The 21,515-nt window shown below is 36.3% G+C and overlaps 1 protein-coding gene and 1 pseudogene across 2 annotated transcripts in view; both read left to right on the plus strand.

Annotated features, from left to right (window-relative positions):
* The window catches only part of ZC3H12B (zinc finger CCCH-type containing 12B), a 583,808-nt gene that overhangs the window by 55,501 nt on the left and 506,792 nt on the right, over positions 1-21,515 (plus strand). Inside the window, exon 2 of one of the 2 annotated variants that reach the window (XM_078362809.1) lies at positions 1,029-1,097. The exons of the other annotated variant lie outside the window; for it this stretch is intronic. The gene's annotated coding sequence lies outside the window, so the exon portion shown is untranslated. The remainder of the gene's footprint in view (positions 1-1,028; positions 1,098-21,515) is intronic. 2 annotated transcript variants of the gene reach the window in all.
* On the plus strand, positions 6,001-7,284 carry LOC144581024 (PC4 and SFRS1-interacting protein pseudogene; annotated as a pseudogene).

The following is a 21,515-nucleotide window of genomic DNA, read 5'->3' on the forward strand; positions in this document are numbered from 1 at the left end:
ATTTGTAGTTTTCATTTTATTCATGTATTATATTTTCCTGAGCTTGTTGAGCATCTTTATGATGGATATTTGAATTATTTGTCAGATATATATGTCAGATAACTCATATACCTCCTTTACTTTAGGGTCAGTTCCTGGAGACTTATTTTGTTGTTTTGGCTTTGTGCCATGTTTCCTTGTTTCTTTGTTTGCTTTGTACCTTTGTGTTGGATCCATGCATTTAAGAAAATAGCCACTTCGCCAAGTCTTTATAAATTGGCTTTGTACAAGCAAAGACCTTCACAAATCAGCCTAATTAGAGATTCTGGGGTCCTCTTAGATATTTTCTGTGTATATTTCTTCTCTGAGTTTGTGTATGCAAATTTTTAATTAAGCAGATTTGTTTGTTCACATCTCATTTAGTTCTTAGTGTCCCCGAAGCTTCTAGAGTATACTGAACCATATCAGTATTTTTAATCTAGTAAAATAGATTAAAGTCTGTTTTAAAGTAAAACAAGTTTCTTGGTCAGACCCCAAAAAGCTATAACATTGAACACACACTTTACTCTTCTCTCTCCCCTCCCAGATGGAGAAACCGTTGAGCTATGTTAACCTCCATCTTCTTTACTGCACCTCCTGCGGAATAGCAGCAAATCACTCACATCTCTTTTGTTTTCAGCATTCCTCAGACATCTAGAGTATGACAGCCCTGTCAGCCTTCTGAGAAAGATGAGACACAAACCTATTTCTCTAGCAGTTCCCCCAAAAAGACAGAATGTGGGACATAGGCCACAACTTTTTCCCTTTCTAGAGAGAAGCTGAGACTTGGGAGTTTTCACCCTCTCATTCTATGCCAAGCTGGGAGGAGGGATTATGGTGAGTGAGTGCTTTTTGTCTAAACTTTCACCCTTGTTCTCAGTAACCTTAAACCTAGCACACTTTTTCACGAGTGTCCAGATACAGGAAAGACAGAAATTATTTCCTCAGCTTTCCCCCAAAAAAATCTTCATGTTGGACATATGTTTCAGCCTTCTTCTTTTCCTCTCTAGGAAGAAGCCAAGAATTGGGAGTTTTCTTCTGATCATACTATGCTGAGTTGGGCAGAGAGACCATGGCAAGTGAGTACCATGAATTTTCCTACCAGCTTCAGTGTGGCTGGTTTTTAGCTTGTCTGTGATGCAGGAGCCTTCTAACTAGTTTCTGGATTTCTCTTTAAGGGAGTTGATCTGTGTATTTTTGCTTGTTGCATTGGTGCCCCTTGGGGGAAGGAAGTTCTCTGACTTTCTTTCTATTCTTTCCACCATCTTGCTGACATTACCAGTCTCTATTTTATTATTTGTTTTATTTCTTCTCTTTCTTCTTCCTTTTTTTTTTTTTGAGACAGGGTCTTGTTTTATTACCTAGGTTGCTGGAGTGCACTGGTGCAATCGGATCATTGCAGCCCTGAACTCCTGGGCTCAAGTGACCCTGTAGCTAAGACTACGGGCATATGCCACCATACCTGGCTTTTTGTTTCATTGTTGTAGAGATCATATCTCACCATGTTACCCAGGCTGGTCTCGAACTCCTGGCTGCAAACAGTCCTTCTATCTTAGTCTTCCAAAGCACTGGGATTACAGGAATGAGCTACCATGCCTGGCTTGTTGCCTCTGTTTCTTGTTATTCTTCAAATACTAGTTCAGCCCCACATTCTTTCTCATCTCCAGCTGGGATTCTGATGATAACATTTAATTGTCCTATCTTTTGTTATTGTTCCACAGATCCCTGAGGCGCTCGCTCGCTCGCTCTCTCTCTCTCTCTCTCTCTCTCTCTCTCTCTCTCTCTTTTTAATACTATTTTTTCTGTTTGCATTGAGTAAGTTTTGTTGATATATGTTTAACTTAACTGATTCTGTTGTTTCTCACCTCTAATCTACTATTGAATCCATCTGGTGAGTTTTTAATTCAATTTTGGCTGTTGTAATTTTTAATTCTATAATTTACATTTGATTAAAAAATATCCTATATCTTTGTTTGCATTTGTTTAAAGATATTTTTAATTACTTGTTGAAGCACTTTTATGACAGCAGTTTTAGCACCTTTATCAGATGATTCCAACTTCAGAGTAATCTTCGTTTTAGTGTCAGTTAATTATATTTTCTCAGTCAAATTGTCATTTTCCTAGTTCTTTGCATAAGGAGTGATTTTCCATTTCACCATGGATATTTTGGTTACTGTTTTAGGAATCTCTTGATCCTGTTTAAATCTTCTGTTTTAGCAAGCAATGATCCTTTTTAGGTTTAGAATATAGGTTCTGGCCTACTATTGTGGGGTTTAAACTAATGACAAATTAGTTTTCAGAGCCATTTTAATGCCATTATAATGTGTTTTGTCGTTCTGATGCTGCTGCAGCTCCCATTCATTCCCTATTAGTGCCATCTGCCATAGCACAAAGTACTCTCCTGGACCACCTGGTTTCATTGAGTCACAAGCTACTGGAACTAGGTCTTCTTGTGCCAGTTAATAGAGGACTAGAAAATGGTGGTGTCATCCTGGGTTTGGAATGGAAATTCGGTGGGACCAGCCTTTCTTTGCTTCCACTGTGAGTAAACCTGCCTGCAAGTGCTACAGGTGTTGAACCAGGCTTGAGCTGAACTGCTGGAAGTTCTCTGCTACTTCTGTGAGCTATCAGTGTTCTAGGTGTGGATCAGGAGTTAAGATGGCACATCAGGGTTTGGAAGCTACTTATGTGAGCAAATCAGCCCACATGCTGATTTTCTTGTTTTGGGTGGAAGTTGGATCTTCCAGGACCTTTGCAGCTGCCTCTGTGCAAATCAGGTTATCTTTGGGAAACTTGGTTATAGAACAGGAGTTGGGGCTCTCCACTAAGGTTCCTGTTGGACTTTTTACCAGAATGTAGGCCAGAGAAAGCAGGGTTAAATTTCTTTTTGTTTTTGTTATTGTAATTGTTGTTGTTTATGCCTGTTGGCAGTTCTGTATCACAGGTCTCCCCACTGCCTAATTTGGGATATTTAGGAAGTAACAAGAAAACTCAGGGAACTCATAGCACTCTTATTCCTCAAATCTTTAGGTTGCTAATTCATACACTTTCTTACCACATTTTAGAGTCATTTTATTATTTCTGTTCAGTAATTTTCAGAGTTTTTAGTTGAATTTAGAGGATGGTAGCATGGAAAAGTAAGTCTACACCATCTTGTTCCAGAGACTCTGGACATAATTTAATGGTAAAATTAACAAGATTTGGTGATAGATTGCATTTTGGGTGTGAGAGAAAAAGATTCAACGGTTGTTTTAAGGATTTTATTCTAAGCAACAAAGTTAGTGGTGGCACCATCTACCAAGAAGGGAAACACTGGAGGAAAACCAGGTCTGGTGGGATTAGGGCTGGGAATTAAGAGTTTGTTACGTTTGAGGTATGTAAGTGATAATGTCTAATACAAAGTTGGATTTACCAATATGTATTTCAAGGATGGAGATATAAGTTTGAAAGTCATCAGATTATAAATTGTAAATGCAGTTACGAGAGTAAGTACAATAACTTAGTGAATGAGTATAGAGAAGAGAATAAGTCCAAGGACCTACTCTGGCACATTCCTACATTTATAGTTCAGGGAGTAAAAGAATCTAATGAAACAGATGAGAATGAGTAGCTGGTAAGGTAGGAGGAACATAAGAACAAATTATTGTCATGAAATCCAAGTGAAGTAGATGTTTCCAGAATGAGGGCATAACCAATTGTCACAAATAGTGCTGAGAGATCAAGCTAGATGTAGTTTGAGGATTGAATATAGGATTTGGCAATATGGAGATTATCAGTGATCTTAGTAAGAGAGATTTCAGTGGAGCCTTGAAATCAAAGTGATTGAAGTATTTTCAGGAGAGTGATAATACATGGTATGGAGACAGGGAGAACAGACAGCTCTCTTGAGGAATTTTTTTTGTTTTATTTTTTTGGGTACATGGTAGGTGTATATAGTAATTGGGTACATGAGACATTTTGATATAGGCATGTAACACATAGCAATCACATTGTAGAAAATGAGTCATCCATACCCTCAAGCATTTATACTTTGTGTTAGAACAATCCAATTATACTTTTTAAGTTAAGTTAAAATGTACAATTAAATTATTGTTTGCTATAGTCACCATTTTTTGCTATCAAATATTAGATCTCATTCATTCATTCTTTCTAATTTTTGTACCCATTGTACCCATTAGTTATCCCCATTTTCCCCAAAGCCCCCCAATACCCTTCTCAGCCTCTGGTAACCATCCTTCTACTCTCTATCTCCACAAGTTCAATTGTAGATTCCACAAATGAGTGAAAACATGTGATGTTTCTCTTTCTGCACCTGGCTTATTTCACTTTACATAATGAGTGAGTGCCAACTGAGTGGCAGTACAAGAGAACACTAGGTAGACTTGTAAGGTTTTTGACTTCAGTCTCTAACACTTGGATGGCACCTCTGGACCCACCTGGGACCTGAGGGACCTCACTGTCCTGAAGGAAAAAATACAGGCCTGGTCTGGCTTGCTTTGCCACCTTCTGATTAAGGAGCCCCAAGGCCTAGAGTGAACATAGGCAGTAGCCAAGGGGTGGTTACATCAGTCCTTGGGCAAGACCTAGTGCTGTACTGGATTCAGATCTGACCCAGCACAGTCATAATGGTGGTGGCCAGAGGGGTGCTTATGTCATTCCACCCCTACTATAGGTTGCTCAGAGTGCAGAAAGAGACTGTGTGGGAGAAAGAAAGGGAAGAGTGCAAACATACGCCTGGTAATTTGAAGAATTTTTCTGAATTTTGTCCAAGACTATCAAGGCAGTACCTCTATAAATCTGCAAGAACCACTGTGTTACTGGACTGAGGTTACACACAAAAGGAGATACAGATTAGAACACAACATGGAAATACTTTTAAATATCTGAAAAGCCTTCCTGAGAAGGAAAAGTACAAACAAGCTCAGACAGTGGACTACAATAAATCCTTAGCTCTTGAATACCCAAACACTAAAGGAAATATACTGACATCAACACTACCCAGGGAAACATGACCTCACCAAGTGAATTAATTAAGCCACCAGGGGCTAATCCCAATAAACAGAGATAGATGATCTTTCAGACAGATAATTCAAAATAACTGGGTTGAGGAAACTCATAGAAGTTCAAGATAACACAGAGTTGGAATTCAGATTTCTCTCATATATATTTAACAAAGATATTAAAATAATTTTTAAAAATTAAGCAGAAATTCTGCTGCTGAAAAATTCAGTTGACATATTGAAGACTGCATTGGAGTCTCTCAACAGCATAATTGACCAAACAGAAAAAAGAGTAATGAGCTCGAAGACAGACTTTTTGAAAATACAGTTTGAGGAAACAAAAGAAAAAAGAATAAAATCAATGAAGCACATATATAAAATCTAGAAAATATCCTCAAAGGGGCAAATCTAAGAGTTACTGACCTTAAATAAGAAGTAGAGAAAGAAAGAGATGGGGTAGAAAGTTTATTCAGAGATAATAACATAGAAGTCCCAAACCTAGAAAAAAGATATTATAAGAAGTTTATAGATCACCAAGCATATTTAACTGAAAGAAGACTACCTCAAGGCATTTAATAATCCAACTCCCAAATGTCTAGGATAAAGAAAAAATTCTAAAAGCAGCAAGAGAAAAGAAAGAATTAACATACAGTGGAATGTCCAAATATCTAGCAGTAGATATTTCAGTAGAAACCTTACAGGCTAGGAGAGAGGGCATGATATATTAGAAGTGCTAAAGAAAAACAACAAAAAAAAATAAAACTCTCACTCTATAATAGTATATCTGGTGAAAATATCCTTCAAACATGAAGGAGAAATAAAGGCTTTTGAGCAGTGCAGCTATGGTGGTGGCAGCAGTGGCAGTGGTTGCAATTTGGAGCCATTGAGATGCCTCTGTGGCAGCTTGTGGCACAAGTGGCTTGCATGGATGTGGGTATAGGTGTCCGCCAGTAACCTCAACCTTGGCATCCACGGCCCCAGCATGTGTGTCCAGAAGCCTCAAGGCGTCCTCCGCCACCCACTGGCCTAGGAGCATGGCTTGTGTCCGCCGCCCGCGTTCCCATGCTGCTGCATCTCCGCACCACCTCCCGGGCTTTGGATCCCCAGCTGCGCCCCTGAAACATGACTAGTGATTTCAAATCTGTAGACCTCATCTTCACCAAGATGAAAGGTTGTCCCCATTGACCAGCTCGAGTAGATGAAGTTTATGATGGAGCTATAAAGCCAACTACAAACAAACTACCCATTTTCTTTTTTGGAACCCATGAGACTGCTTTTTTAGGACCAAAGGATATATTTCCTTACTTCAAAAATAAGGAAGAGCATAACAAACCAAATAAAAGAAAAGGTTTTAATGAAGATTTATGGGAGACAGATAACAATACAAAAGTGAAATTTTCAAGTCGACAGGCAGCAACTGAACAATCAAATGCATCATCTGATGTTGAAGTTGAAGAAAAGGAAACCAGTGTTTCAAAGGAAGATACCATGAAGTAAAGGCCAGACATGAGGATGTGACTAAAGCAGTTGACATAACTAGTCCGAAAGCTGCCAGAGGAGAAAGAGAAAGACAGAAAAACAAGTAGAAACTGAGAGTGCAGGAGTAGTGACAACAGCAACAGCATCTGTTAATCTAAAAGTGAGTCCTAAAAGAGGATGACCTGCAGCTACAGAAGTCAAGATTCCAAAACCAAGAGGCAGACCCAAAGTGGTTAAACAGTTCTGTCCTTCAGATAGTGACATTGTTACTGAAGAGGACAAAAGAAAAAGGGTTAAGAGGAAAAACAACCTAAAAAGCAGCTTAATAAGGAGGAAGAGGGCCAGAAGGAAGAAGATAAGCCAAGAAAATAGCCAGAGAAAAAAGAGAGGAAGAAAGAAGTTGAATCAAAAAGGAAAAATTTAGCTAAAACAGGGGTATGTCAACCTCTGATTCTGAAGAAGAAGGATATGATCAAGAAGGTGAAAAGAAGAGAAAAGGTGGGAGGAACTTTCAGACAACTCACAGAAGGAATATGCTGAAAGGCCAACATGAGACAGAAGTGGCAGATCGAAAATGCAAGTGAGAGGAACAAGTGGAAACTGAGCAGTGGAATAAAGATGAAGGAAAGAAGCCAGAAGATAAGAAAGTGGAGAAGTGAGAAACATCAATGGATTCTCGACTTCAAAGGGTACATGCTGAGATTAATAATTCACTCAAAATTGATAATCTTGATGTGTACAGATGCATCTGGAGACCTCATCTTCACCAAGGTGAAAAAATACAGTGATTCAAAGTTAGGTTATCATGAAAATCTACAATGTTGTATAACAGGTTTAAGAAACATGTTTTTGGTTGGTGAAGGCAATTCTGTGATCACACAAATGCTGAATAAATCTCTTGCTGAACAACAACAGCATGAGGAAGTGAATAAAACCAAAGATCAAGGGAAGAAAGGGCCAAACAAAAAGCTAGAAAGGGAACAAACAGGGTCAAAGTCTCTAAATCGGGGATCTGGTGCTCAAGACAGCCACAACATAACGGGGAGAGCAATGAAGAGAGCTAAGATAACCATGAAGCCAGCATGAAGAAAAAACCATCCAGTGAAGAGAGAGAGACTGAAATATCTCTGAAGGATTCTACACTAGATAACTAAGTTGACATACCTAGAATATAGAGAATACTTGAGAATTTTGTAATGGTTTTTATTTGAAATAGACTGATGGAAGTTTTAAATTTTTACAAGAATAGGTTTTCATGTTGAAAACTTGTTTTGAGGGAGAAAAATTCCTTTATCTTTGTTTTAAAGTAACTAAACATTATCTCTAAGTGTACTTGTGCAGTATTAAGAGCTACATTATACAGTAAATGTGAGGTAAAATCCATTTAGAAAATGTTAAACTGCTTTTCCAGATGTGGTTGTAGCATATTTTCAATTAGTATGAGTATTTTATTGTGTAATAGATAGTAGAACAAAGTTACATTTTTAAAACTGCTGCTTGTATAAACCTTTCCTCCTTTTCCAAATACCATGGGTTTTGTGCATAGTTTTACAAACCTTGGATTTACCAGACTGTCTTTTCTCTGTTTGTGCGTTTTGTAGAAGCTGAGCATTTTTATTGTAGATAAAATGTTACTTTATAAAAGTACTCCCCTTTTATCAAAAGTTAATTTTAATCTCACAGTTTACGTTGTGCTACATTATCTGACTTCTTTGGAACAATGTGTAGTCTGTATGTTTTTTTTTTTGGGGGATGACAACTGGTTAACCAACTGACATTGAATTGATTGAGAATTCTACAAATTATAAAACTTACATTAATATTTGAAGGTGATTTTGTTTTGTGGCTGGGCATTCAGTGAAGTCTTATGACTTTTCTGCAGATAACAGACTGGGTATATATAGGAATGAATCTGGCTTTAGTGTTAAATCATTTAAGGTCCTTTTACAGGCAGGCACTAGTAACTAAAACTAAAAACTAAACAAGTTTATTTTTGAAAATGGCTCAAGCTTCTATGTTGTTAAAAATGTCTTTAAGAAGTCACTAAATCATTTTTAATTGGAAGAAAAAAGTCCATGATGCTTGTATAAGCATCATGTATAAATACAATAAATGCTATATAAGGAAACTTATTGGAAGTTTTATTTTCATTTCTAGATTCCAATAATACAAACATTGGTTGTTTCAACATAGTACTTTGATAGTCTATACATTGACGTGTATGGACTAAATCAGGATGAAATCAATGTTACAAAATTTAAGAGTATGTTAACTAAAGGATGGCATTTCTAAATATTTTGAATATTAGGTCATTTGACATTTTTCAATAAGTAGGCTACTTCTCATGTTTTGAAACTACATGGATATGCAAGAAATAGCTTAAGACCAGCATCTGTTTATGACATTGTATGGTTAACCCTCTGGGGTAACTGTTTTTATTTACAGAATTGAACTTTTGTTTTTAAGAAGTCTTACGGTGGAACTAGGGATCACTGTTTTGAGAGAACCTGCATATATAACAGTCATTATTTGTTTGGTCCTTATACAGTTTTACCTTCGATTTATTCTAGTTAAGCCATAAGTTTCAACATTTAAACTTGTTTTGATTGAAGAATTTTTCCATCAAACTTTACTAATAAATTACTTTCTTGCTATTTACAAGAGTAAGTGATGGAATGCTGGGTTTTCTGCCAAGGAAATAATTTCTTAGTTAACTGGTCACAGAGGCTGTGTTCTTTTGGGAAACAGGGAAACTAAACAGTACACTTCAGATGATAAAAATAAAGGAAATATTATTTAGAATAGTATATCTGGTGAAAGTATCCTTCAAATGTGAAGGGGAAATAAAGACTTTCCCAGACAAATAAAAGCTAAGGGATTTCACTGGTAACAGACCCATCCTACAAGAAATGCTAAAGGGAGTACTTCAACTAGTAAGAAAAAGATGTTAATAAGCAATAAGTAATCACCTGAAAGTACAAAACTCATTGGTAATAGTAAGTATACAGAAAAACAGACTATTATAACACATTGGGGTGTGTAAACTACTCATATCTTAAGTAGAAAGACTAAATGAGGAATCAATAAAAAATAATAACTACAACAACTTTTTAAGACATAGTACAGTAAGATATTAGTAGAAACATTAAAAAGTTAAAAGCTGGAAACCATCATTCTCAGCAAACTGACACAAGAATAGAAAACCAAACACCACATGTTCTCACTCATAAGTGGGTATTGAACAGTGCGAACACATGGACGCAGGGAGGGGAACATCACACACTGGGGCCTGTTGGGGGATGGAGGACTAGGGAATGGATAGCAGGGTGTGGGGGAATAGGGGAGGGATACTATTGTACATTAGGAAATACTTAATGTAGATGATGGGGTGATGGGTGCAGCAAACCACCATGGCACAAGTATGCCTATGTAACAAATCTGCATGTTGTGCACATGTACCACAGAACTTAAGCATAATAAAAAATATAGAAGTTCTAAAAAGTTAAAAAGCAAGAAGATAAAGTTAGTTCTTAGACTTTCTATTAATTTTCTTTTTGCTTTTTTTTAAATACAAAGACTATTATGTAGTTATCAGGTTAGAATAATGGGTTATAAGATAGTTTTGCAAGCTTTAAAACTAGGGTAAACCCCAAGCCAAAAAACATACAGATACATAAAAAATAAAAATAAATAAATAAAATAAGTTATATCACCAGAGAAAGTCACCTTCAGTAAAGAAAGACATCAAGAAAAGAAAGAAGAAAGTGAATATCACAGGACACCCAGAAAACAAATATCAAACTGGCATGTGTGAGTTCTTGTTTATCAATAATAACATCAAATGTAAATTGAATAAACTTCTCCATCAAAACATATAGAGTAGCTGATTGGATGAAAAAAGAAGACCAATTGATCAGTTGCCTACATGAAACACACATTACCTGTAAAGACACACAGTCTGAAAATGATGAGATGGAAAAAGATATTCAATGCCAATGGAAACCAAAAAACAGCAGGAATAGCTATAATCATATCAGACAAAATAGATTTCAATATTAAAACTATAAGAAGAAATCCAGATCACTATAAAATGATAAAGAGGTCAAATCAACAAGATGATGTAACAATTTAAAGCATATATGGACCCAACAATGGAACATCCAGGTATATAATGCAAATATTATTAGTGCTAAAGAGAGAGAGAGACCTCAATATAGTAATAGCTAGAGACTTCAACACACCACTTCCAGCAGTGGATAGATTTTTCCAGACAGAAAGTCAACAAAACATAATCAGGCTTAATCTAAACTGTAGACCAAATGGATCTAATAGATATTTACAGAACTTATCATCCATTGGCTGCAGAATACACACTTTTCTCAGCACATGGAGTATTCTCAAGGATAGACCATAAATTACATCACACAACAAGTCTCAACAAATTGAAATAATATCAAATATCTTCTCTGGCCACAATGGAATAAAACTAGTTACTAATAACAAGAGGAATTTGGGAAACTACACAGATACACGGAAATTTAAAAATGTGCTTCTGAATGACCAGTAGTCAATGAAGAAATTAAGAAGGAAATTGAAAAATGTGTTAAAACAAATCAAAATGGAAACACAACATACCAAAACTTATGTGATACAGCAAAAGCAGTCTTAAGAGGGGAGTATATATGTACAAGTGTCTACATCAAAAAGAGGAAAACTTTGAAATAAATAATTTGGCAATTTATCTTAAAGGGCTAGCAAAGCAAGTACAAAGCAAACGCAAAGTTAGTAGAATAACATTAATAAAAAAGATCAGAGTAGCAATGAATGAAATTAAATGAAGAAAACAATACAAAAGATCTAAGAAACAAAAAGTTACTGTTTTGAAAAGGTAAGCAAAATTTACAAACGTTTAGCCAAACTAAGAAAAAGTAGAGAAGATACAATAAAATCAGAAGTGAAAAAGGAGACATTACAACTGATGCTACAGAATTTCAAAGAATCATTAGTGGCTATGATGAGCAACTATGGTAATGAAATGGAAAATTTAGGAGAAATGGACAATTTCCTAGACACATACAACTTATTTAGTTTGAACCAGAAAGAAATCCAAAACCTGAGCAGACTAATAACAAGCAATGATATTGAAGCTGCAATAACAAGTCTACCAATAAATAAAAGACTGAGACCTGATGGCTTCACTGATGAATTCTACCCAACTTTTAAAGATGCAATACCAGTCCTACTCAAACTATTCAAAAAATTAGAGGAAGTGTGGAGACTTCCACCGTCATTCTATGAAGTCAGTACTACCCTATGAAAACCAGACAAAAACATATAAAAAAAAAAGAAAACTACAGGTTAATATTGTTGATGAACATTGGTGTAAAAATCCGCAACAAACTCTACTAATCCAAATTCAACAATATATTAGAAAGATAATTCATCATGACCAACTCAGATTTATCTTTGGGATGCAAGAATGGTTCAAAATACATATATCTATCAATGATTTACATTATATCAACAGAATGAAGGATTTTAAAAAATGGCCATTTCAATTGATGTGGAAAGGCATGTGATAAAATTTAACATCCCTTCATAATAGAAACCTGTAAAGAACAGGTGATAGAAGCAACTTACCTGAAAATAATAAAAGCTATATATGACAGACCCAAAGCTGGTTTCATACTAAATGGAGAAAAACTGAAAGCTTTTGCTTTAGGCTCTGGAACACAACAAGGATGCCCACTGCCACCACTGTTATTCAACACAGTATTGGAATTCCTAGCTGGGGCAATGAGACAAGAGAAAGATATAAAGGGCATTTACATTTGAATGGAAGAAATCAAATTATCCTTGTTTGCAGATGATATGGTCTTATATTTTTCTAAATAAACCTTAAATTAAAACCTTAAACCTTAAAATTCCACAAGAAAACTACTAGAAATGATGAAAAAGTCAGCAAAGTTGCAGGATACAAAATTGACATAACAACACCCAGGAGCATTTCTATATGTCAGCAGTGAACAATATGAAAAAGAAATTGCAAAATATTTCCATTTTCAATAGCCACACATAAAATTAAACCCCTTCAATTAACCATAGAAGTGAAAGATTTCTATAATGAAAACTATAAAACACTGATGAAAGAATTTAAAGTCTGCACCAAAAAGTGAAAAAAATATTTCATACTCATGGATTAGAAGAATCAATATTGTTAAAATGTTCACACTGCTCACAGTACTCTGCATAGTCAATGCGATCCCTATCAAAATACAAAGACATTCTTCACATAATTAGAAAAAACAATCCTAAAGTTTATAAGGCATTACAAAAGACCCAGAATACGCAAAGCTATTCTAAGCAAAAAGCAAAAAACTGGAGGAATTGCACTACCTCACTTCAAATAATATTCCACTACAGAGCCATAGTAACCAAAACACCATGATACTGGCATAAAAACAGGCACACAGACCAATGGAACAGAACAGAGGATCCAGAATTAAATCCATAATCTTACACTGAACTCATTTTCAACAAAGGTGCTAAGAACGTATACAGGGAAAAACACAGTCTCTCATTAATGATGCTGGGAAAACTGGATAACCATATGCAGAAGGATGAAACTAAACCCCTACTCTTGTCATACACAAAAATTAAATTGAAATTGATGAAAGACTTAAATCTAAGACCTCAAAATATGAAAGAAACTACTACCAGAAAACATTGGGGAAAATCTGCAGGACATTTGTCTGAGCAAAGATTTTTTGAGAAGTACCATACAAGCACAGGCAGCCAAAGCAAAAAATGAACAAATGGGAACACATCAGGTTAAAAAGCTTCTGCACTGCAAAGGCTACAACTAACAAACTGAAGAGACAATCCACAGCATCCAAGAAAATATTTGCAAAGTATGACTCTGGCAGGGGATTAATAAGCAGAATATATAAGGGACTCAAACAACTCTATAGAAAAAAATCTAATAATTTGATCAAAAAATGGGCTAAATATTTTAGTAGACATTTCTCAAAGGAAGACATACAAATGGCAAACAGGCATATGAGAAGGTGCCCAACATCATTGATCATCAGAGAAATACAAATAAAAACTACAATGAGATATCATCCCACCCCAGCTAAAATGGCTTACATTTAAAGGACAGACAATAATAAATGGCCATGAGGATGTGAAGAAAAGGGAAAACTTGTATTCTGTGGGTGGGAATGTAAGTTATTACAACCACTATGCAGAATAGTTTGGAGGCTCCTCAGAAAACTAAAAGTTGAGCTACCAGATGACCCAGCAGTCCCATTGTTGGGTATATACCCCGACCCCATCATCTCAGCCCAAAACCTCCTTAAGCTGATAAGCAGCTTCAGCAGAGTCTCAAGATACTAAATTAATGTTTAGCAATCACAAGCATTCCTACACATGAATAACAGATGAAAAGCCAAATCCTGAGTGAACTTCCATTCACAATTGCTACAAAGAGAATAAAATACCTAGGAATACAACTAACAAAGGATGTAAAAGACCTCTTCAAGGAGAACTACAAACCACTGCTCAAGGAAATAAGAGAAGACACAAATAGATAGAAAAACATTTCATGCTCATGGTCAGGGAGAATCATCATGAAAATGGCCATACTGCCCAAAGTAATGTCTAGATTCAATGCTATCCACATCAAGCTACCATTGACCTTCTTCACAGAACTGGAAAAAACTGCTTTAAACTTCACATGGAACCCAAAGGGAGCCCACATAGCCAAGACAATCCTAAGCAAACAGAACAAAGTTGGAGGCATCATGCTACCTGACTTCAAACTATACTACAAGGCTACAGTAATCAAAACAGCATGGTACTGGTACCAAAACAGACATATAGACCAATGGAATAGAACAGAGGCCTTGGAAGCAACACCACACATCTACAACCATCTGATCTTTGGTAAACTGGACAAAAACAAGCAATGGGGAAAGGGCTCCCTGTTTAATAACTGGTGTTGGGAAAACTTCTAGCCATGTGCAGAAAGCTGAAACTGGACCCATTCCTCACACCTTATACAAAAATTAACTCCAGATGGATTAAAGACTTAAACATAAGACCTAACACCATAAAAACCCTAGAACACCTAGGCAAAACCATTTAGGACATAGGCATAAGCAAGGTCTTCATGACTAAAACTCCAAAAGCAATGACAACAAAAGCCAAAATAGACAAATGGGATCTAATTAAACTTAAGAGTTTCTGCACAGCAAAAGAAATTATTATTAGAGTTAACTGGCAACCATCAGAATGGGAAAAAAGCTTTGCAAACTACCCATCTGACAAATGATTAATATCCAGAATCTACAAAGAACTAAAGCAGATTTACAAGAAAACCAAACAAACCCAATCAAAAGTGGGCAAAGAATATGAACAGAAACTTTTCAAAAGAAGACATTTATGTGGCCAAGAAACACATGAAAATGTGCTCCTCATTACTGGTCATTAGAGAAATGCAAATTAAAATCACATTGAGATACCATCTCACACCAGTTGGCATGGTGATTATTTAAAAATCTGGAGCCAACAGATGCTGGACAGGATGTTGAGAAAAAGGAGCACTTTTACACAGTTGGTGGGAGTGTAAATTAGTTCAACCATTATGGAAGATAGTGTGGAGATTCCTCAAGGATCTAGAAATAGAATTCCATTTGACCCAGCCGTCCAATTAATGGGTATATACCCAAAGGATTGTAAATTGTTTTGTTATAAAGCCATGCACACGTATGTTCGTTGTGGCACTGTTTACAATAGCAAAGACCTGGAACCAACCCAAATGCCCACTAATGGTAAGCTGGACAAAGAAAATTTGGCACATATACACCATAGAATACTATGCAGCCATAAAAAACAACGAGTTGGTGTGCTTTGTAGGGACATGGATGAATCTGGAAACCATCATTCTCAGCAAACTGACAGAAGAACTGAAAACCAACCACTGCATGTTTTCACTCATAGACAGATGATAAACAATGAGAACATATGGGCACAGGGAGGGGAACATCTCACACTGGGGTTGATTAGGAGGTGGGGGGCCAGGGGATAGGAGTGATAGCAGGGGCAGGAGGTTGGGGAGGGATAACACTGGGACAAATGCCTGATGTAGGCAACTGGGGGATGGAGACAGCAAACCACCATGGCATATGTGTACCTAATGCAGCAATCCTACAGCATGAGCCCATGTACCCCAGAGCTTAAAGTAAAATTTTTAAAAAAAAGAATGGAAGTCTGTATACTTAAGTGATACTTGCACTCTCATATTTCTTTCAGCACTTTTCACATAACTAAGAGTTGGAAGCAACCTAAGTGTCCATCAACTGATAAATGGATAAAGAAAGCATGGTACTTATACACAATGACATATTATTCAGCCATAAAAAATAATGAGGTCTTTTTATTTGCAACAAGGTAGATGTTGCAAACTAGAGATCATTATGTTAAATGAAATAAGTCAGACACAAGATGACAAACATCACATATGCTCACTTGTTTGTGTGATCTAAAAATTGAAACAGTGGAACTCATTGACATAGTTGAAGGATGGTTGCCAGAGACTTGGAGAGGTAGCGAGGGGATGTGGGTGGGGAGGTGGAAACAATTGATTGATACAAAAAATAATTAGAAAGAATGAATAAGACCTATTTGCAAGCACAACATGGTGATTGTAGTGAATAATAAGTGTACATTTAAAAATAACTTAAAGAGTGTAATTGGATTGTTTGTAATACAAAGAATAAATACTTGAGGAGTTGGACTTCCTATTCTCTTTGATGTGATTATTTTTCATTGCACGCCTGTTTCAAAACATCTCATGTACCCCATATAAACTTACTTTGTACCCACAAAAATTAAAAACAAAGAAAATTTAAAAATGTGGTTTTGCGGTGTTTTGTTTTTTCTTAAGATTTACAGACTGAGTGTAATGGCTCATTACTATATTACCCCAGTTTGTGTGGCTGAGGCTGAAGGAATACTTGAGGCCAAAGGTTGAAGACCAGCCTGGACAACATGGTGAGACCTCATGTCTACAAGAGAGAAAAAAAAATCAGCTGGGCATAGTTTGAAGCACTTGTAGTCCCAGCTACTTGGAAGTATGAGATGATCACTTGGGCCCAAGTGTTTGAGGTTACAGCGGGCTATGATTGTACCATTGCAGTTCAGAATGGGCCATGCCCTGTCTCAAAAAAAGGAAAAAAAAAGATTTTGAAAGAATCACATATTTAGAGAAATGTTGGACATCTAATACAAAGAACTTTTTAAAACTACCATTTAAGAGTAAGTTTCTGACCTAATTATCACCCTTGACTATTTTAGTGCGTATTTGCCACAAACAACTACATTCTCCTATATCTCCACACAGATACAATTTTCACTGCTGTTGTTTGAATGTTATTGCCCCCACCCTGAAAGTCATATGCTGAAACCTAATCACTGATGTGAGGCTGTTAGGAGTTGGAGCCTTTAGGAGGTTATTAGGTTGTAAGCACAGAGTTTTCATGAATGGTATTAGTTATTGCCCTTATAAAAGATCCAAGAGAACTTCTTTGCTCCTTCTGCTATACAAGGTTACCGAGAAAAGCTTGTTTGTGAGCCAGGAAGTGGCTATCATCGGGCATTGAATTGTTGATGCCTTGATCTTGAACGTCCTTGTCTCTAGAACTGTGAGAAATAAATGTATGTTGTTTATAAACTACTCAATTTATGGTATTTTGTTATAGCAACCCAAACAGACTAATACATTCTTCATGCTTTGACTCTGACAACCCATGCCAGGCTTTGCCTCTACAGGGATAGGCTGCTAACCTTGTTTTGGCTCTGATACCCAATGCTGGGCTGGCCTCCAATGTGAACACCCACTTTACTCTGCTTGAGCTCTAATATCCCATGCCAGAGCACCCCAAGCATGGATACCTCCCTTATCCTTATTGGGTTCTGATGCTCTGGCTGTCCCTTTAAGTGGACACACTCTCTAACAAACCCAGGCTCTGCGTCTTTTCTTTAGGTCTCCTTTCTGAGTCTAACGGATGCCTTCATCATTACATTTAGCTCCAATACAGACAACAAGTGCCTTCCCCTCATCATCTATGCCCTTCTCAATTCCCTTGGGTTCTGGTATATCAGGATGCCTTCTAAGTGAATGCCCTCCTCATCCTGTCAGGGCATTGACACCCCATACCAAGCCAACACAGCTACATCCCCTGCTTTGGACATCTTTCTTGCTTTTGCTTTATTCAATGTAATGGCTTTAGTACTGAATTGTTTGAGAAAGGAGCAGGGTTAATTGAATTTAACTAGAGTTGGCAATTTTCCAAGGAAATACAACAAAAGCAAAGACTGGCCATGGAGTTGAAGATATATAGAAGGGTTAATTATGATGACAGAATTTAGAATCTACACTGAATAAAGACATGAGAGGACATAGGGGTGATTGAGAGTCAAAGGTGTCAAGGTGAATGGATTAGATGTGCAATAAAATAATTTTAGGAGTGCTCATACTCTAGAGAGCCAGTAAAGGTAAGGGTGATAGAAAGTAGTATGCATGAAAATGAGACTTTGGAAGTGGTATCATTAAATTAAAGGTTTAGGATCTGACATAGGACAGGGTAGCTCAGCTAAGGTGGAGGAAGATTAGGTGAAGGTCATTAAAGGAACTGAGAGTACAGAAAACTGTTGTTTGTGTCAGTAGAAAACTTCAGAAATACTTGGAAAGCAACAGGTAAATACTACTCTTAGCTCAAAATATTTCATATCATGAGATGAAACCCATTGGTCAGAGTCATGCAATCAATTTCATGTGTTATGATCAGGAATTTTTAAAAGTTGAAATAGGAATAGAAAATATCAGAGTGCATTGGGACATAGTAAGGAGAAGTACTATTTAGGAAACACTTTTGCACTTAGTAATGATGTAAAATGTATTAGCTATTATGGATCATTTAAAAAAATATTTGGAGCCCATTGTCTTAATATAATCTGTGGACTCCAGATATATCATTGGGATGGTGATGGTGATAATGTTTACATTAGCCCATGTAAGGTTTCCAGCCTGCTGGCTAAAATTAATGTTCATAAAATCTTTCAAGTTACTGCTGAATCCTATGATCTCTCTTAAAATCATCCATGATAGTGACTCTCAAAAGGGAGATAAGAAGACCTCCCTTTCAGGTGATAGTAAAAGTGTTCCTCTTGGGAGACTTTTGCAAACTACACAGACCTCTTTCCACCATGGTTGCAATAGTGTGGTTTTCTTTAGTGTTAGCAGTGATTTGTATTCAGAACTCAATCTAGATACTAGAACATTTTCAGCAGTGGATGGATACCCTTACATTCACTTGCCACTCACTCATTGACACTCAGAGCAACTTCTAGTCATGATAAACATGCTGTATAAAAGGTTAAAAATTGTACTTCTCTGTAGGATATTTACCATATATTCTTTTTCAGTTTCTGCTTAATCATTTCTGTTAATGGGAGACACATGACCTCACAAAGTAGATTCAGAATGACCTACTGAACTTCAAATTGGTAATTTTCAGCCCTTAGTCTTGGTCTTGCTTTCTGTAATGAAATAGACTAATTTTAATCCCTCTTCTACCTATTAATCTTTCAGTTATTTAAGGACAGTTTTTTTCCCTGCCTTCTGAAATTGCTCTTTTATTTCCTGGTGCCTTAGTGAAGCAATATAGCTAAGTTGTGGGTTCCAGAACTGGATTGCCTGGATTTGAACCTGGCCTTGAAGTTTACTATTGTATGTGTTTCTGAGCAAGTTACTTAATTTGTTCCTTGGTTCTTTTGAAAAATGGGAACGATTAACACATAGTATCTTTATCATAGAGTTATTAAAATAATTAAATTAGCTGATACAAGTAATACATTTAAAAGTGTTTGACATATATACCATAAATATTAATTCTTATGGAACAAACTTTTAAATTCTTTCATCATCATAGTTATTTCTCTCTAGAAATGCATCAGTTTTTTACTGTTTCTTTTTAAATTGTGGAAACAAACTACTGTCTTGTGTTGCTTAATGTGGGCAATATATTCTGAGAAAAGCATTATTAGACAATTTTGTCATTGTGTGAGCATCATAGAGTATACTTACACAAACTTATACACACCTAGGCTATATGGTATAGCCTATTGCTCCTAGGCTACAAACCTGTACTGCATGTTACTCTTCTGAACACTACAGGAAGTTGTAACATAGAAACATAGAAAAGGGACAATAAAACATAGAAAAGGGGCATAAAATTTGTTTATCTATACATAGAAAAGGGACAATAAAAATATGGTATAAAACATTAAAAATGGTACTCCTCTATGGGATACTTACCATAAATGGAGCTTGCAAGACTAGAAGTGGATCTAGGTGAGTCAATGAGTGAATGGTGAGTGAATGTGAAGGCCTGCAGCATTACTGTACACTACTGTAGGGTTTTAAAACACTGTACACTTAAGCTATACTAAATTTATTAAAAATGTTTTTCTTTCTTCAATAAGAATTAACCTTAGCTTAGTATAACATTTTTATTTTATAAACTTTTACTCTTTTTTAAACTTTTGACTCTTTTGTGATAACATTTAGCTTGAAATAAAAGCACATGTACAGCAGTACAAAATATTTTCTTTTTATTTTCTTATTCTATAAGCTTTTAAAATTATTTATTTATATTTTACTTTTTAAGCTTGTTTGTAAAAACTCAGATACAAACACATACATTAGCCTAGGCGTATTCAGGGTTAAGATAATCAGTTTCACCTTCTCCCCCCTCTACATCTTTTCTCACTGGAAGGTCTTCAGGGACAACACCACACATGAAACTGTCATCTCCTATGATAACAATGCTTTCTTGTGGAATAGCTTCTGAAAGACCTGCCTGAGGCTGTTTTTTTACAGTTAAGTTTTAAAAATAATTAGATGGGTACACTATAAATCATTGATAAAAAGTATAATATAATAAGTACATAAAATAATAACAGTCACTTATCAACTGTCACGTACTATCTGTGATTATATGTGCTATATACTTTTATATGAGTGGCAGTACAGTAGTTTTGTTTACACCAGCATTACCACAAACATGTAATACATTGTGCTACAGTGTTGCAGTGACAATGATATCACTAGGGGATAGGAATTTTTCACCTCTATTATAATTTTATAGAACCACCTTTGTGTATGTGGGCCATCATTTACTGAAACATTGTTATGTTGTACATGGTTGTATAATATTGTAAGTGTGATATAGCTAGGCCTGTTGTCTAATGTTCTGCACCCTCTACTTCTTTTGGTAAATACACTGGGTTTTTTTTGTAACCAAGTCACACCAGTGATCATATTGATTGCATCTACTAATCTTGTTTTTAAATAAGCTGCTCTTTATCTATGTTTCTTCCCTACTCTCAACTTCAAGCAGTTTATTTATTTTTGAAACAGTTTATATTTTAACCCAGATGGTAACTTTACATTTATGCCGTGCAGTTGGCTCCGAAATATATTCAGCCCTACTCCCTGGAACCTGTGAATATTGCCTTGTATAGTAGAAGCGACTCTGTAGGAGAGCCTTATAAATTAAGGATCTTGAGATTGGGAGATTATCCTAGACAACCTGAGTGAGCCCTGATGTAATTTGGATATGTATCCTCACCTATATCTCATACCAAATTGTAACCCCCATTATTGGAAGTGGGGCCTGGTGGAAGTGATTGGTTCATGAGAGTGGATTTGTCATGAATGTTTTAGCACTATCCCTTTGTTGCTGTCCTTGCATTAGTGAGTTCTCATGAGAGCTGGTTGATTAAAAAGTTTGTGGCATCTCTTTGCCTCTCTCTCTTGCTCCTGCTTTTGCCTTGGATGTGGCTTCTCCCACTTCATGCCATGATTATAAGCCTTCTGATGCTTTCCCAGAATCAGATGCCTCTTTGCTTCTTGTACAACCTACACAACTGTGAACCAATGAAACTTTTTCT

The sequence above is a fragment of the Callithrix jacchus genome, chromosome X, assembly GCF_049354715.1.
Source record: "Callithrix jacchus isolate 240 chromosome X, calJac240_pri, whole genome shotgun sequence".
NCBI lineage: Eukaryota > Metazoa > Chordata > Mammalia > Primates > Cebidae > Callithrix > Callithrix jacchus.